At 45.8% G+C, this 11,226-nt stretch overlaps 2 pseudogenes; one reads left to right on the top strand and one right to left on the bottom strand.

The window, feature by feature from the left end:
• The first annotated feature begins 8,015 nt into the window (after nt 1-8,015).
• Nucleotides 8,016-8,495, top strand: LOC101584718 (annotated as a pseudogene).
• A 1,936-nt stretch (nt 8,496-10,431) lies between these two features.
• Nucleotides 10,432-11,226, bottom strand: part of LOC101585113 — a 17,484-nt pseudogene continuing 16,689 nt past the window's right edge.

Genomic DNA, 11,226 nt, shown 5'->3' on the forward strand with positions numbered 1-11,226 from the left:
AATATATGCAGTGTATTATTTGTTGAAACTGTACTTTCGATTTGATTTGAAACTGTCTCATTGCTGTTTATCAATAAAACTTTGAAAAAAAACTACTACAAAGACAACAATATACCATGTGTTAATTATTATAACTGTCCTACTAACCTGTTTTGAAACTATCACATTGCTATTTGTTTCTCAATAAATATAATTAAAATAAAATAAAACAAATACATTAAATGGAAATCAGAAAAAAAAAACTGAACACATGTTTAGGGCTTCACGTGCACATATTCCACGTATGCTTTTTCCAACTCAAGAAGGTCTCACCTGGCTGCTCGGGCTCGCAGTCAGACCCCCAGAACAGCCCAACCATTCCAATCACCCATCAGGTCCCCAAACATTTTTCTCTCTCCCAATAACATCTCAGAAATGGCCCAGAAGTTAATGGAGTTACAAAGGGAACAGGGCCCTTGGTATGCTCACCTTCCGAAGATGCCTGCTTGCATTTATCACAGCAAGAGACAAAGATAAGTCCTGGCTTCTGCAGCCCCTGCAGGTCCCCAGTCCCTGGTGGGAGATGCCCTGAGTGGCTGGATGAAGCCTCAGAGACGACACGACATGGGTCACTGCTTCAAGAAGACTGGTACCTGGTCAGCATGTTCATTTGGGGCAACTTTGAATAACTTCTCCTCACACAGCAAAAGTCAGCTGGCTCTCCTGGATCTTAAACATATGCTTCATCCCAGAATGTCTCTTAGCAAATGAGAGCTGATGAAGAGGGCCAGAAAGTGATAAATCCAAGTGTGTGTTGGCTTCTTCGGGCCCCTCCTGCTGTTGTTGCTGGGTTAACGGGAGCGCTGAGCCGAAAATCCAGGATTAGTATGCTCTCACCCTGCTGCTCATCTCCACAGCCTCAGTCCAACCCTGCTGGGCTGGGCACTGATAAGAGAATAAAGGCCTTGCTTTAGGATCTCATTCCTGACTCTACGGGACTGGAAAACATGGCAGGCATGAAATAAGAGCAACTCTAAAGTGTCTCCAGGATGGTCTGCCTCCCAGCTCCCATCTGCCCAGATGCTTTGAATTGAATGCTCAAGTTCACAGGCCTGGGGACTGGCCTGCTTCTTCTGCATCTTCACAGCTGGCTGAGAAAGAACTGATCTGCAGCTCAGCAAATCCCACTGTCAGGACACAAATGCAAACCTTTCCTGCTACTTGACTAACCTCTAATTTCATTAGCAAGTTACAAATACTGCTTTATCTTTGGATAACACAGGAAATCAGGCTCATCAATTCAATTAGCTGACATTATCATGTACTCAGGGTGTTTCTCAGAAACCCTTGTTCTGTGCTTTGCATTAATAATAGGGTGGAGGAAACAGAAGGCTAGGGAGTGCTGGTGCCAAGTTGCATTTCCTTCAGTGGGGAAATAGGAATGACCGTTACCCAGGGTTTCAGCTTGTGCTAAGGGGCAGGCAGGGGAGCTGTGGGGGATCCTGGTGGTGGGAGGGAAGCCCTGGGGGCCTGCACCCTGCCCTGAGCCTCCAGAGCGGTGGGCAGGCTGGTCTACAAGGCCGACTCCTGTCTGGGCTGGAGCTGGTCTGGGACCTGCAAGAGGGAACACAGAGGATGATGGCTAGAGGGAGACTCAGGCACATGACAGGATTCTGAGAGCCTCATTTCCTGAAGCATCCTGTCCTCAGGTGTCAATAACCCTCTGCTACCCTCTGCCTATAGGAAAGGTGTGCTACATACTATAGTTTGCTAGCAGCTAGGCTGAGTTGTGTCAGAGGCTATTCAAGAGGGACACGGGGCTGGGGAGATAGCTCAGTAGAATAAGTGATTGCCTGGCAAGCCCAAGGGCCTGAGTTCAATCCCCGGTTCCACAAAAAAAAAAAAAGAGGGACAGGCCCAGGCAGCAAGCACCCCCAAACTCACCCAGAGCTGCAGAAAGGGAGACTAGAGAGAGAAAGGGGAAACAAGGGGCCATCTTCCTCCATGGACACCAGCAGGGCCAGGTTGCTGGTGTGGCATTCTTGGAAGGTAGGCTAGGAAAATGGAGGAAGCAGAAATGATCGTGGTGAGCCCTGGCCCTCCCCACACTTCAGAAGGGAACCCATGCATATATAATGCAAGGACAGGAGCTGAGCCCCCAGGAAGGTTTCCTGGAGAAGGAGCTGGAAAGGCTACTGCTGAAGCCTGCCACAGGGCATCATGAGATGTGTAGAAGTGTGCAGCCACAGCCACTGCCGGGCAGCGTGTCAGTGTCACCATCTGAACCAGGTGGTGTGTTAGCCAGGCTCCATGCTTCTCTCTCTGTCAGCTGCTTATGTCTCCCACAGGGCCACCCTAGATGATTCACAAAGGGGTGTCCTGAATCCCCCAACATCCACTGCCCAGGCAGGAGGATGCCCACCCAGGCACTAACCCGATTGTGTTCTTAGGTTCTCAATTTCCTCTTTCCTCCCCACTGTCCTGCAGGCTCTCGTGGAGAAGTGCTGACTCCGGCCCCTCCTTGCCCTGTGCACCCAGCTCCTGGTCCTGAGGCTCCTCCTTTTGTGGGTCAGTGATTTCCAGAAGTGACACTACCTTAGCTCATTGCTTTCCTATGGGTTGAAGGCAGGCCCTATGGGATACTTTGAACAGGAGCAGAGCTTGAGTCAGAATGCTCCCCAGGGCCAGGTGCTGGTGTTTGTGCCACATCTACTCACTCAGGGGGCCAGATGTAAAATTCCTGTGGCCACTGTAACCCTGTCCCCATAGTGGCAGGGCAGAGGTTCTCTTGTCAAGGGCGAAAGGCATTGGGAGCTCAGACAGCTGCCCCTGGGGGAATGCAGAACACCCCTGACACAATCCCCCACATAATTCCCTGGCTGGAAGAAATTTCCCAGGGCAGCAGGTAGTCTCTTCAGCAGAAATCATCAAAAGGAAGTTTGGCATAGTGGCGAATGCCTGTAAGCTCAGAACTTCAGGAGGCTAAAGTAGGAGGATCACAAGTTCAAGCACAGCCTGGCAGCTTAGCAAAACCCTGTCTCAAAGTAAAAAATAAAAACAGATTGAGTGTGAGTGTGGAAGCCCTGGGTTCAATCCCTAGCACTGAAAATAAAGAAGGAGGAGGAGGAAGAAAGGTTAGGAAGGGAACTGACAACTCATGGGCCGCAGTACCAGAGAACTTAAAAGCAAGAAAGAGCTTGCCCAGAGGTTCTCATAGACCCTGTGTTCATTGAGAAGGTAAGCTCAAATTCGTGATTCATTTTAGATGATGGTTTGCCACCGTGTTTGGCAAATTGGATTAAATATACGCACATGCCGCTCACTGGTATTCCACAACCATCATGGTTCTCTTCACCAGGCTTGGAGATGCAGCTTGCCCCTTTCTCCACAGGTGCCCAGATTCACTGCCGAGCAGTCCAGAGCCATTGTACCCTCGGGGGTTCTACAAACATAGACAGAGAAGAGGGCACCAAGGCGTCTCTTGTACTATTTTCTCTAGTTGTTGTTGTTATTGTCCCTGTGGTCTACATCACAGAAAGACTGCAGGACAAATAGCCAGGCTGTGTGAACAATCACACACAAACCAAGAGGTGTCACCTTACTTCTATACTGCCATCTCGGGACACCATCTGCTCTTGTCTTTCTCTGGGAGAAACCAGCTCCCACACTGGTGACATCCAAACACAGCAGCCTCCATCCACAGCAGAAAAGCACCCCAGCTGGCCAGTGCTGAGCTCCCCGAAGCCGCAGCCTCCTGAGAAACATGAGTCAGCATCACTTTCCTGGTTCACTCTTGGTGTCTAGACCTCAGAACCATGTGCTAACCAGCATTTCTCATTTTTAGATGCCAAGGGTTAGGAGCCATTTATTACAAGGCAATAGCTAACTATAATACAACTGTAAAGGAGAAAAATCACATAATTATCTTGTGAGATGCAGAAAAAAGCATGAAAATATCTCACACATAATTACATGTATATTTTTTTAATTTCTCAGCCAGCCATGAGGAGCAGGCAATGTCTTTATTTATGAAAATATCACACCACAAAAAAACTGAAATTCACAGTGGAGGCTGACATGTTAAGTCATTTCCCTCTGAAATTAGAAATGAGACAAAGATTCTTGCTATTGCCGCTTAAGTTCAACATTGTCCTAGAGGTCTTAGTCAGTGAGGAAAAAGATGAAATATGAATTAGATGGGAAAAAACTGTCATTCTCTCCAGATGATACGCTTGAATGGCTCATAGAAAACCTGAAAGAATCTACAAATAAACTGCTAGAATTAATATTTAGCAACTCTAGCTGGGGAGAATGAGGAGATGGCTCAGTAGAATAAGCGCTTCCCTGGCAAGCACAAGGGCCTGAGTTCAATCCCCAGTTCCAGCAAAAAAAAAAAAAAAATATTTAGCAAGATTTCTGGATAAAATGTCAAAGCATAGATTGAATTCTATATATCAGTATCAATAGCAAGAAGAAATTTAAGACAGCATTTATAATAACCTTTATAAATAAAAACCTGAAGGTAAATCAAAAAATGTAAGACCTTATATAGAAAGTATGTAAAGTACTTTTCCCTGAAGTGAATTATAAAACATTATTGAAGGACTTTAAGGAAGATATACATATATAAATCATGTTCATGAATCAGAAGAGTGATAAAAGTTTTTCACAAATTGGTTTGTACATTCAACACAGTCTAGCTCAAATCCTAGGAGAGTTTTGAGAAACTGGGTAGATTGGTGATAAAACATATACAGAGATGCAAAGCACTGATCATGGATAAATTAATCTTTAAAAAACTGGAGAACTTAGTCACCGGAGATAAAGACTTCTTAGAAAACTGTAGCAATTAAGACAACTAATGGATAGATCAATGAGATAGAAGAATCCAGGAAAAAAATCTCATGCATATTGACATCTGTCTTATGCCAAATGTAATATTAAAGACCAATGTAAAAACAATGGTCTTTCCGTTAAATGATACTGGATCAATTGAATATTCATATGAAACAGACAAAAATTGACCCTTACCTCAAATACAAAAAAACTCAATTTTAGGTGGGTTTAAATATACATGCAAAAGGAGATCTGGGATGGTGCTGCTGAATAGATATGCAGTGCAAACACATATTCAATCTGTATGTATAATTTTGCATATCATAGCAGCTACGGTTTTAAAAATAATAAGAAGCCAACTAAATCTGTTTTAATAGAAATTCTATTTAACTCAGTGCAACCAAAACACTATCATTTCAACATGTAACCAATATAAAATTACTAATGAGATATTTTACATTAATTTATTCATGTTGTTTTTGAAATCTAGTGTATATTTTATATCATAATCCATCTCAATTTGGACTAGCCATAATTCCAGAGTTCTGTAGCTGCAAATAGCTAATGGCCATTGTATTAAAACAGTTCTATAGAACATAATTTGAATAATAACAGAGCAGGCAGAAATTTAAGACACACACACACTTTCTCTCACACACACATACACACACACGCATAGTTTAAGTATAAATGCAAAGAGGTTGAAATGAAAAAAGATCTTGTTCACCAGGTTGTATTTTGAGCATAGTGTTAGGGGTCCCTAGCAAGACTGTCTTCATCTGTTCAGCTACTGTAAAAAATGTCAGAAACTGGACAGTGTTTATTACTAACATTTATATCTCACAGTGGTGAAATCTGGCACTTCACGATCAAGGTGACTGGAGATTCTGGGTTGAGTGGGGGCTGCTTTCTGCTGCATCTTCTTAAGACAAGAGTTGGGAGGGGAGAGATTGGGCGTGAATGTGCTTTCTGGTTTCCTCTTTTAAGGACATTAGTGCTTCACCCTAATGATTTCATCTAAAGCTTATTACCCCCAAAGGGCTCAACCCAAAAACACATGGAACAAGGGGGAGGACACAAAGGGTCAGCGCACAACAATGATCAGTGGGGGCCAGGGAGATGGCTCAGTGGAATAAGCGCTTCCCTGGCAAGCGCAAGAGCCTGAGTTCAGTTCCCGGTTCTGCAAAAAAAAAAAAAAAAAGAAAGAAAGAAAGAAAGAAAGAAAGAAAACAATGATCAGTGGGGCTGGAAGCCCATGAATGGGGAATGAGCGTGATGTCTCTCTTTCAGGTTCTATAATTGAGATCTCAGGTAAAAACAAAGTTAAGTGAGAAAATATCCTAGAATATCTAGAGCGGCATCATCTGTAATAGTGCAAACTTGAAATAGCCCGGTGTCCATCCCCAGCAGAGCAGAAGGATCAGCACATCCTTGTGCAGCACTGAGTGCAGAAAACTGTAGCCCCAGAGGAGTGGTGGTGTGGACAGCTCTGGAACATGGCGCTGAGCATGATGCACTTAGCTCTACAAAGGAGGTGTACAAAATCATCCAAAACGGCAAGGAATGATTAGAGGTATTTTTTTTTTAAGTACAAAAGAATGAATAATTCCCAGAGCTGATCCTGCAAAAGACCAACAAATGGCTAACTTTTATGAATGTGGTTTGGGAGGGAGGGAGGAAAGGAGAGAGGAAGTGAAGAGAAAGGGAGAGAGGAAAGAGGAGAAAATCAACCAAGGTATCACTAGTTAATACTTGGGCAATAAATTTGAGTGCCTAGGGGAATATGGATGATTTTCAATAAAATATACATTGACAAAATTAACCGAGAAGCAGAACACTTCAATAGGCCAATAACCACGGTGGAGATGTGTCTTAGTTACTCTTCTTTTGTTGCTGGGACAAACACCTGACACCCAAAATGAAGGAGGGAAGGTTTATTTAGCTCACAGTTGCTGGAGGTTTCAGTCCATATTCAGCTGGCTCCAAGGCAGAGTGGTACATAGCAGAGAGCAGCAGTTCATGGCCGCGGAACAGCAACAATGGCAACAAGCCAATAATGGCAACAGAGAATCTGTCTCTTTGTCTCTCTTACATTGTATTCAGGCTTTCTGTCCCAGGTTCAGTGTAGCACTCACACCCATAATCTCAGCAGTACTAAGACCTATAATTCCAGTGGATCATGAGTTAATCTTAAACTTTAGAAGTCCTTGCCCCATGACTGCATGAGGCTTTGGGGAGACAACTAGACACAAACCAACACAAGATGTGTGGAGCATAGCTCTCTCTCTCTCTCTCTCTCTCTCTCTCTCTCTCTCTCTCTCTCTCTCTCTCCTCTCTCCTTGGAAAAAGAGCATTTGGATCCATTTTGGCTAAGCCTGGCCCTATTTCCATGTATCGATATGTACAGAGCTAGCTAAGAAATTTCTTTACTCCCTCAACTGGCTTTAAGTTATGCAGAAATGTCTGTGTAGTCTTTAAAAGAATGCAACAGGTCAGTGATGCCCTGCCTACAGCTCCCAACCAGTATGCGAGGCCCAGTGATGAGTAATGCCTTGCTGTCTGCTAAGAGTGAGGCTCTAGAAAGAATCTATGATGTCATGTAGAACGATACACATCAAGGATGAAGTACCAACCCCTAAACATAAGATACTCTCTCAAACTGTGGTAGGCAGATTACACACTCTCTCTCTCTCTCTCCATATTGCAGCAGTTCTGTCTCCCCTCCTTCCTAGCCCAGCTCAGAGCATTCATGTACTTCCTGTCATTCTCACAGCCTCTCATCCCCTAGTCACTCCTCTCTTCATGAATTAGTAAAACCCAGTGTCAGCCCTGGGTCAAGGCCTTTGTTCTAGTTAACCATTGTTCTAGCTGGACTTAGGACCCCTTGGCTCCCCACAACTACATGTATGCCTTCGTGTCTTTATTCTTGCCACGGATTGCAATGGAGCAGTAGATTGGAATTACCTACTGGATTTCCAATAACTCTTCCCTGGGATTACAAGTTTAAAGTCCACCAGGCTTCTAGGTGGTCCAGAAAGGGCTTCCTGTAGAAATGCAAAGTGGGAATAAAAATCCACTACCAAAAAAAATTACTAGGAACATGGTTTTAGCCTTTCATTCTAGCCAACTTTTAAAGAGCAGACAATTCTAGGCTATAGAAAAGGATTTAAGGCTTTCACTCGAGCCCTCGCACCAGCAGGATGGGCAAGTGTCGCGGCCTCTGTACTGCCAGGAAGCTCCGCAGTCAATGGCGGGACCAGAAGTGGCACGACAAGCAGTACAAGCAGGCCCATCTGGGCACAGTCCTGAAGGCCAACCCCTTCGGGGGTGCTTCCCATGCAAAGGGGATCGTGCTGGAAAAAGTAGGGGTTGAGGCCAAGCAGCCCCATTCTGCCATCAGGAAGTGCATGCGAGTCCAGCTGATCAAGAACGGCAAGAAAATCACAGCTTTTGCCCCTAGAGATGGGTGCTTGAACTTCACTGAGGAAAATGATGATGTGCTGGTTGCTGGATTTGGTCGAGAAGGTCATACTGTTGGTGACATTCCTGGAGTCTGCTTTAAGGTTAAAGTAAATTGCTAAAGTAATTAACAATTGTTAATTGTTAAAGTAATTGTTAAAGTAGCCAATGTCTCTCTTTTGGCTCTCTACAAAGGCAAGAAGGAAAGACCAAGATCATAAGTTTTGATGATGAAAAGACAGTAATAAATTTTCATATTACAAAAAAAGAAAAAGATTTAAGGTTCCTTCTTTCATACAATTATGACAAAAACTTAATCTACTACATAGCCTAATGTCATTTATGAATATGAAGCAATAATTGTGATACAATATGAGCAAATATAATATCACCTTGCACCAAAAATACACAATAACCATGCAGACTTTTGTCTAGAAAAAAACCACACACAGGTATATACCTAAACACACAGTTAGGTCTATACTGATGGCCCTGTGGGGATAGACATGATATTGGCAAGTGAACAGGGTGTAGTAAAATAAGTCTATTTTATGGAAGACAAATATGCAAATCAGCTACCATTTCTGTCACCAACATCTAAGATAACCAACCAATAAAGAAGGAAGGGAAAAAAAACCTTCCCTAAAATACAGAAAAAAAAAAAGAAAAAAAAAGAAAAAAGAAAAAAAAAAAAAGAGGGAGGGCTTATTTGTGGCAAAAGTGTAGGAAGTTTTGTTCCAACCTTGGTGGCCCTGTTTCTTTGAGCTAGTGATATAGGGCAGCACAGCATGGCAGGGAGCTGATAATGAGCAAGCCACTCTCTTCATGGCTGGGAGGAGACCTGGGGTCCCACAGTCCTGCCCACAGTGACCTGAGGCTTTCCCCAGGCCTTTCCTCACTGTTCCCATTCACAATAGCACCATTTTGAGCACCAGGCCTTTAACCCGGGAACCTTTGGGGTTGCTAAAGATCTAAACTAAAGCAACAAACATATAGAGGTAATACAACATCACATGGGGACCTTTGTGACATACTTTCACATCATATGTAACAGACAAGAGTAACACTAGATGTAAAAAGTTTAAAAACTGAAAGAAGGGACAGCATTGTAAAGTGACAACCCTGGAGAGAGCCATGCTGTCTTTCTATGACTTCCCCCCTCAGAAAGGGGAGGCCACTGAGGGGCTGCCTCCTTCCCATCAGACTCAGGAAAGTTCTTGACCCTGAGGGCCTGTTCCATGGACATAGAGAAGTATGTGAAACTAGCCAGATGCACAATGAAGAGGCTGCTGTGTGGCCCAAGGCCAGGGAACACACTGTGGCTATGTTTGTGTGTTTCCCACTGGGGTTGTGGCCATTTATCTGAGGTGGACACAGGGAAGAGGGAGAGAGAGGAGTTGCCTCTGTGTTGGGAAGAGAGCCATGGGGCCAGATGGAGCCTGCAAGAGGATCTCAGCCTGGAATCTTTCCAGATGGAATCCTGTCCAGGGGCATCCCGAGTGGCCTGTTGCAGACGGGGAGTGGACGCGGGCCAAACTGCTGAGGGAGTGGAGCAGCCAGCCCAGAGCTGAGGTGTGCCTGTGCCATCACAACCACACCCTGGATCAACAGCAGCCCCTAGGGCTGGGGAGATAGCTCAGTGGAATAAATGTTCCCTGGAAAGTGTAAGGTCCTGAGTTGGATCCCTGAAACCAACAAAACAAACAAACAGCAGCCCCTGAGGAGTCCACAGACCCCATGGAGGGAAAGGCCAGGAGGCACTTCCCCTAGGCACCAGTGAGGTAGCAAGGAGCGCCCTCTGCCAACCTCACCCTAGACTTCCACTCTAGGTCAGTGGCAGCAGCCAAAGGTGGGAGGCAGAAGGAAGAAGAGGGAGAAGAGAGGAGCTGTCCTTGCCCCTCAGAGGAGCTGAACTTCGGATAAAAATGTATTAAAGTGTGCAATTCTAATTTTTGAGTAAAGACTTAGTGTTGCTACCTAAATGACTATCTGTGTGTCCAGCAGAGTCCCAGGGCCCACTGGAGCATCCATCTCATCAGTGGCAGGTGGCAAAGTTCTTCCAGTGTGAAGGGATAGTGGGACTCAGACGACTGTGCTCAGGTCACACCCCAGAAGGGGTGCTGGCACAGGGTACCAGAGGCACACGCAGAGCCTACCCTAGGTGTGGGTCTGGGAACGAGGAGGGAGGAGAGTGGCTGGGGGCTGAGGGGGCTGGGCGGGAAGTGTGGGTAGAGCGCTTGAGTGGGGGAGTGGTTCTGTGGAAGAACACTGGAGCTACCTCATGCCCTGACCAGGTCAGCTGTATTGCTGTTTGTGGAATTGTTAGGAACAGTAAGTAAACACAGGAATCAGGGGCCTTGATGTTTACCCACTGCTCTCAGACTAGTGGGGGCCTCAAGGCTGGTAGCACCCAGTTGCGGCCATGCTGGAGGTACCCTTCACTTGTGGGGACAAGTTTCATGTGGATCAGGAAAGCCCAAGATTCTTTCCTCTATGTCTTCCACACCCCCACAGCACCTTGATTTCTAACAGGCAGCATTTTATACTCTATTAAAATGTCACACACAGCCCTAGCCCAGGTCCGGTGAGTCTGTGGAGAGCTTCCTGCTACCCTGCGCTGGCGGGACCAGTCCCAGCCCAGGCGCAGCGTGGGCCGGACCCTCCCCACCCCCTTGGGCCACCCCCCACCACTCCGCAGTACCTCCCACCCCCCCGCCCGCAGAGTAGGAATTTCTGCCGCGGTCCGGGAGCCCCCAGACCCAGCCCTAGCCCAGGTCTGGTGAGTGTGTGGGAGAGCTTCCTCTTCCCCCTACTTCACATTGCCCCCTCCAGGCACAGCTCAGGCATGGCATACATGCCTGGGGTGTAATCCTGCAGCTGCAATCCCTGCAGGGTAGAGTGTAGAGGATAGATCCAACCAGCTAGTCCAGGAGCAGAACATCTCACCACAGG

Source organism: Octodon degus, unplaced genomic scaffold (assembly GCF_000260255.1).
Source record: "Octodon degus isolate 3935 unplaced genomic scaffold, OctDeg1.0 scaffold00127, whole genome shotgun sequence".
In the NCBI taxonomy this organism is placed as follows: domain Eukaryota; kingdom Metazoa; phylum Chordata; class Mammalia; order Rodentia; family Octodontidae; genus Octodon; species Octodon degus.